The 7,535-nt window shown below is 43.5% G+C and overlaps 1 pseudogene; it reads right to left on the bottom strand.

Moving 5' to 3' along the window:
• Positions 1-440: 440 nt before the first annotated feature.
• Positions 441-558, bottom strand: LOC124614614 (annotated as a pseudogene).
• Positions 559-7,535: the final 6,977 nt, after the last annotated feature.

Raw genomic sequence — 7,535 nt, 5'->3', positions numbered from 1 at the left:
GCAATGAAAGGGTGTGTGCATGCAGATGCCATACGTGAAGCGCAGGATTTGCGTGGAATGTGCTTTGGTCAGGAGGGTGTGCGGACCTGGGCTTATTTTAAATGCCTCTTTTATTAAAAACCATATCTCATAACGTGGAATAGTATCCAAACAAAGTATGTTCAGAGTGATGATACAAAAAATAAACAAAATTCTGCCAAGATACGATATTAGGCAATAAAAAAAAGCCAAACTCCGACCAGACAGCCCATGAAAGCCCAACGGTACCGACCGACCGCCGTGTCATCCGCAGCCCATAGGTATCACCGGATGCGGATATGGAGGGGCATGTGGTCAGCACACCGCTCTCACGGCTATATGTCAGTTTCCGAGACCGGAGCCGCTACTTCCCAACCAAGTAGCTCCTCAGGTTGCCTCACAAGGGCTGATTGCGCCCCGCTTGCCAACAGCGCTCGGCAGAGCGTATGGTCACCCATCCAAGTGCTAGCCCAGCCCGACAGCGCTTAACTGCGGTGATCTGACGGGAAACGGTGTTACCACTGCGGCAAGGCCGTTGGCGATATTAGACAATACTCCTCACAAATGGTAACTTTGTTCAAATCGTTCAAATGGCTCTGAGCACTATGGGACTTAACTTCTGAGGTCATCAGTCCCCCAGAACTCAGAACTACTTAAACCTAACTAACCTAAGGACATCACACACATCCACGCTCCATGCACGATTCTAACCTGCGATCGTAGCAGCAACGCGGTTCCAGACTGCAGCGCCTAGAACCACTCGGCCACACCGACCGGCGGTAACTTTGTCAGCATTCACAGAACTAGGTGTGAGAATCCACGATCGTGTAAATAAAGTGACAGGAAGTGACAACTGCCTATTAATGTAAAATGTATCTTTAGTATGAGAACTGATAACGAGAAGTTTCAAAGGTTCATCGGTATCCAAACCTGTCCACATCGACGTTTCTGAAAACTGTAACCCAGAATAATAACATACCACTCCATAAAGCTAACGATGAATATTTATTTAAGACCAACTGTGCCCGGCATGCATTCCAATTCTTTTTCTTTGTAATTTGGTACACATGTTCAAAGCAGAAGCGAACAAGGCGGTAATAATTGAAGTGCAGATACTCCAGTACGAACTATAATTATCCTTTGGCAACGAAACTTGATAGATACGTTAATGCGTTAATGCAGAACCGACTTTCACTGGCAAAAAAATAGTTTCAGTTGTGGCCATCTGGGCCAAATCTGGAGCTGTATGCTGTCTGTATGACGGTATGACACCCGCGCTGTAATGTGATAAGCAGTGACGTGAGTGAACAGTGTGGCTATCGAGAAGAGAAACTGTGCGCTCTTAGTGAAACTGTTTTATGTGAACGGCAGCAGTTACAGTGGTGTATTGAGAGAGCATCATCTGAAAGGTATGAGGAGAGGCCTAATGTCATTAAATGGTTTAATGAAATTAAATGATTTAATGGTTTAATGAAATTCGAAAACACGGGTGAACTTGGTGTGACACCCTGTGGAAATTACTGACGAGGTTGCTGTTGCTGTAACTGACCATGCAGCACGTTCATCGGGTACAGCTAGTGTTACTGAGTGTCGTGAGAATTTTCCATCGCATGGGGGCAACGCTTCGGGAAGTTTTGCGGTCCATTTTACACTGTTGCCCGTACAAGATCCAGATGGTGCTGGAGCTGAAACCTCGTGATCCGCAGCAACGTCCTGAATTTGCTCTTCAGCTTCTGACACAGATCGAAATTGATGACAAGTGGCTCAGCAATGTTCTATGGAGTTACAAGGCACATTTTGCACAACAAGGTGCAGTGAATACACGGAACTGCCGAATTTTGGGTACTGTTAAACCGGGCGTTGTGTACAAAGAGCCGCTGCACTCGCCGTATGTGATTGCACGGAGTGGATTCAGCACTTTTATTCTCGGTCAGTTCTTCTTTGAAGAGTATACACACAGAGGGCCTGTTAGGTGTACGGTGACTTCTGCACGTCATCGAGACCTCCTTGTAGACCATGTGATCCGTGCTTTAGAAGAGCGCAAGTGTATAGAAAGACTGTTCTCATACACGGTAGGGCAACACTTCATGTCGCTCGCCCAGTGAAAGATCTGCTTAATATAACCTCCCACGAACGTATTATCTCTAGTGGTTTTCCAGACGCATGGACTGCAAAATCACATGATCGGAATCCATGTGACTTTTTGATCTGGGGTTGTCTAAGATAACGAGTTTACCAGGGACACGTTTAATCTCTACATAACCTGAAGGCCAGTATACACGAACACGTTACTCAGATTCCACGAGAACTGGCCCTAAGCACTATGGGACTTAACATCTGAGGTCATCAGTCTCCTAGACTTAGAACTACTTAAACCTAACTAACCTAAGGACATTACTCACATCCACGTCCCATGCACGATTCGAACCTGCGACGTAGCAGCAACGCGGTTCCGGACTGAAGCGCCTAGAACCGCTCAGCCACAGCGGCCGACCCACCAGAACTGCTGCGAGAAACTGTTGATCACTTCGTTTACAATGGCAGCATCTCGCCGATGCCTCCGGTGCTCATACTGAACAACTCGTGTAAGCGGCGTTTAATAATAAAATCAACGTTATACCGTTCTCACTTGTTTGATCTTTTCTGCCCATGTGCCATTCCTAATCCACAAAAAAGGAAACATTTCTACACGTTTTTCTTGCATTCACAGCGCCAGATTTGCACCTGTAGCGAAAATTGAAACCAAATTTTTCCATCGTAATTCGTTCGGCATTAACGCTTTAGAACATCCACCAAGTTTCGCTACCACACGATAATTGGAGCCTACACAGGACCTCTGTGAATAGCTGCTTTAACAATAACCACCTTGTATGTCACACATATTTCAGACACACATACGTATTTCACTTAGGTACACATATTTCATCCGTATCTCTAACGAATTGGTCACTGCGATTTGATCTGAATTCTGAGTGAATCTGTAACTCTGCCAGTAATTGATTATCGATTTGGGACAAAGTATTGTCGCTGACAACAGTCTGATTTTCCGGCAGACTCTAGAGGAGACGTTAAATGTCTCTGTGGTACATAGGTGTGTAGTACGATCTTTGGCCCCGAAACATGATGTGACTGATGCACTAAACTACGCAACGGAGGGACAGATTGCGCATCATATTTTAAAATGTTCTAAGTCAGTTACTTACAGGAAAGAAATACTATCAGCTTCTTTTCAGACGTTTCTAGCTGTCACCCCCTGTCACTGTTACTCACACCCCTAGCGGTAGTAGGGGTACCTTACAACAGTATTTTTACGCAAATATGAGTCACGTATACAGCAAATTTGATTAAAACTACTCATAGTGTTCCCAAGATACACTTTTATGTCACGTCTGTTCACCCGAAACTGTCAGCCATATGGGTCTTAGGGTTGTATTACTGTTACAGCAAATTATCCCAGATACCAGGGGATACGTATGACAATTTTGGTAGTAATTTCTTCAGGCGTTACAGATATATGCTGATATGTCAATGTCGTAGCAATCCCCACTCCCGCTTTTCCCATGTCTATGCGTGAAACGTCAACGTGACCCACACCAACCAGTCTAGTGATCCCAAAAAATACGGGTCTAACACTAATATCGGAAGTTCTGCATCTATATCTACATGGTTACTCTGCAATTCACACTTAAGTGCCTGGCAGAGGGTTCATCGAATCATTTCCATACTACTTCTCTACCATTCCACTCTCGAATGGCGCGTCGGAAAAAGGAACACCTAAATCTTTCCGTTCGAGCTCTGATTTCTCTTATTTTATTATGACGAGCATTTCCCCCTACGTAGGTGGGTGTCAACATAATATTTTCGGATTCGGAAGAGAAAGTTGGTGACTGAAATTTCGTAAATAGATCTCGCCGCAAAGCAAACCGCCTTTGTTTCAGTGACTCTCACACCAATTGCGCGATAACACGAAACGAGCTGCCCTTCTTTGCACTTTTTCGATGTCCTCCGTCAATCCTACCTGGTAAAGATCCCACACAACGCAGCAATATTCCGGTAGAGGACGGACAAGTGTGATGTAGGCTGTCTCTTTAGTGGGTTTGTCACATCTTCTAAGTGTTCTACCAACAAAGCGCAGTCTTTGTTTCGCCTTCCCCACAATATTATCTCTGTGGTCTTTCCTATTTAAGTTGCTCGTGATTGTAATTCCTAGATATTTAGTCGAATTGACAGCCCGTAGACTTGTGCGATTTATCGTATACCTAAAATTTATAGGATTTCTTTCAGTACCTATGTGAATGACCTCGCACTTTTCTTTGTTTAGCACCAATTGCCACTTTTCGCACCATACAGAAATTCTCTCTAGATCATTTTGTAATTGGAATTGATTGTCTGATGATTTTATTAGACGGTAAATTACAGCGTCATCTGCAAACAATCCAAGGGGGCTGCTCAGATTATCACCTAGATCATTAATGTAAATCAGCAACAGCAGAGGGCCTATGACACTACCTTGCGGAACGCCATGTATCACTTCTGCTCTACTCGATGATTTACCGTCTATCACTACGAACTGCGACCTCACTGAGAGGAAATCACGAATCCAGTCACACAACTGAGACGGTACTTCATATGCACGCAATTTGATTAATAGTCGCTTGTGAGGAACGGTATCAAAAACCTTCTGGAAATCTAGCAATATGGAATCGATCTGAGATCCCTTGTCGACAGCACTCATTACTTCATGGGAATAAAGAGCTAGCTGTGTTGCACAAGAACGATATTTTCTGAATCCGTTATGTATCAATAAGTCATTTTCTTCAAGGTGATTCATAATGTTCGAGTACAGTATATGCTTTAAAATCCTACTGCAAATTGAGGTCAGTGATATGGGCCTGTAATTCAATGGGTTACTCCTATTTCCTTACCCGAATATTGGTGTGACCTGTGCTACTTTCCAGTCTTTAGGAACAGACCTTTCGTCAAGTGAGCGGTTGTACATGATTGCTAAGAAAGGCGCTATTGTGTCTGCATACTCTGAAAGGAACCTGATTGGTATACCATCCGGAACACTTGCCTTTCTTAAGTGATTTGAGTTGTTTCGCAACATCTAAGATATCTACTTTTATGCCACTCATGCTAACAGCTGTTCTGGTTTCGAATTCTGGAATATTTACTTCGTCTTCTTTCGTGAAAGAATTACGGAAAACTGTATTTAGTAACTCCACTTTAGTGGCACCATCATCGTTATAGCATATTTCTGTATGTCACGCCTTCTCAATCCCATCAGAGCCCTAGATTTGGTTACCCTCACAATATTTTTACAGAAGTAGTTATGTAAATAATGAGTCGTGTATATAAAAATATTGATTGCAATTGCTCCACACGTACATGAGTTGAGCTTCTGCGTCACCCTCTTTTAACCCTCGCAGCTGACCAAGCAGAAACCTCTGCAGGCGTGCGCACAACTCATCTAGGTTCCATCGTAACAGGATGAGTAGTATAGGAGCACACAGGATACAAACAAATAAAAATTCATTTTTATTGCATGATGGCATAAGAGGTGTAAAATTATGGCGTCACTGAAGCACTATCAACAGCAAGAAAAAAAAAACACTTATTAAGATACGTTTTATTCGAAAGAGCCAAAAGCATTCAGAGCCGATTTCCTAACGTAACAACTCTTTATAACCATATTCTCCAAATAGGTCGTGAACACGTTACCTACATGGCAGAGTGCGAAAAACCAAAAGCCTTTCCCTGAGCAACTGAGAAGTAGTTCAAACTATCCAGACACCGAGCATAATATTTCGTAGAAAAGCAACAACTTAATATAATTTTAGGCTACCATTTACAGCGGTGAGAGAAAGACGCAAGAATTGTATTTTCATCTTTAGGGAACTAATTTCGGCGCTAAACTGACTGCAGTCTCCTACCCAAACGTAGCCTACCAATGATCGTATTTCAACAAGGCATCTGTACTAGGGAGAGGCGCGTATGGTGCCACTGCTACGGAAAAAGAGCGATCTTTTCACTTGCTAGACACACAAAAACCAAAAAAATAGTTGAAATGGTACTGAGCACTATGGGACTTAACTTACGAGGTCGTCAGTCCCCTAGAACTTAAGGGCATCACACACATCCATGCCCGAGGCAGGATTCGAACCTGCGACCGTAGCGGTCGCGCGGTTCCAGACTGTAGCGCCTAGAACCGCTCGGCCAACACGGCCGGCCAAAAACCAAAACTATAGAGTAAGTTTAAAATGGAGTGGGTTCGGTCTAGGGGTTGTGCAAACGTGGGACTCAGTTTAACACTTATTTTAGTTAATGTCAGCATACTGGAAGTACACTCTTAGTAAAACATATATATTTCTGTAACCTGTAAAGATCGCTAAACACGGTTTCGAACAATCGGTACATCAAAAGATCTTCCATTAAATCAAAGAATTAAATCCAATATTTTCCCTAATACACGTAACTGGGCCACTACATTAACAATTAACGATGCTTAACCCTCAGCCGTACCTAGTCTGAGAAAAGTTCAGCAGGGACAAAATAACTTAGATGCAATTAGGAACACGACACACAGCTATGCACTGATACTAACGTTACCAGATAGCTTCCACAAGAAGCTACACTCAACTCTGTACCAAATTACCTACGCATGTATCTTTAAAAATTCTTATTCTATAATACAAACAAGTGATTATTCGGCAGCAAACACACCCAACGCACCTTTCGTATACGACACTGTGCAGTGTACCAACCATAAAATCATCAACGCGCAACAATCAGCTGCAAAAGCATTCAGGTAGCGCTCCACTTGCTATGCTGAAGTCCCTTTCTCGTCCTCGACTGGAATCGCTGGCCGGGATCGTTGGCAGGGAAAATACCGACGTTCCATAGGGCTGTCCTATCCACACAGCGACCATGCCCCAGGCAGGCAGTAGTATCGCCGGCTCGCAGAACCGCAGCATACCAGATTCTTGAGGCCCTCACTCGTAGCATTGCCCAGAACTTTCACGCTCGTCTCCGTACAGCGACTAACTTGCATGCAATCATGTGTCGATGACGTCCACCCTCTGGCGGCCACAGCATGACACCCCATATGAAATGACTTTCTGGAGGCACAAGACTGCTTCGAGCATTGGCTCTACCTGAACCACACTGTAGTGCCTTATTTTTTTTTTTTACAATAAACTGTTAATGCTGCTACTGAAATATAAACTCTTCTCATCTTGCCACATAATTATATGTGATACCTGAAAACAATTTAGGTACACACCAATAAACAAATTATTAGCTGTACAAAACTGAGTGTTATCTCTGACTTTCAAAATTCGCTTTATTGTTAAACCCTCACGTGCTTGAATCAAAGTCTCTGAACGTCGTCGCATGGAATCATAGAAGCCCGGGTATGTTTCTCTGGAATCCTCCTTCTTGTGCTTTATATGTGGTTCAACAAAACACTGGCAGTAAATGCTACAGTACAAGGTGCTGACCAACTATATCCTTGAAGT

This window comes from Schistocerca americana, chromosome 4 (genome assembly GCF_021461395.2).
Source record: "Schistocerca americana isolate TAMUIC-IGC-003095 chromosome 4, iqSchAmer2.1, whole genome shotgun sequence".
NCBI classification, from domain to species: Eukaryota; Metazoa; Arthropoda; class Insecta; order Orthoptera; family Acrididae; genus Schistocerca; species Schistocerca americana.
Note: the sequence above shows the minus strand (reverse complement) of the source record. Positions and strands in the feature narration are given on the sequence as shown.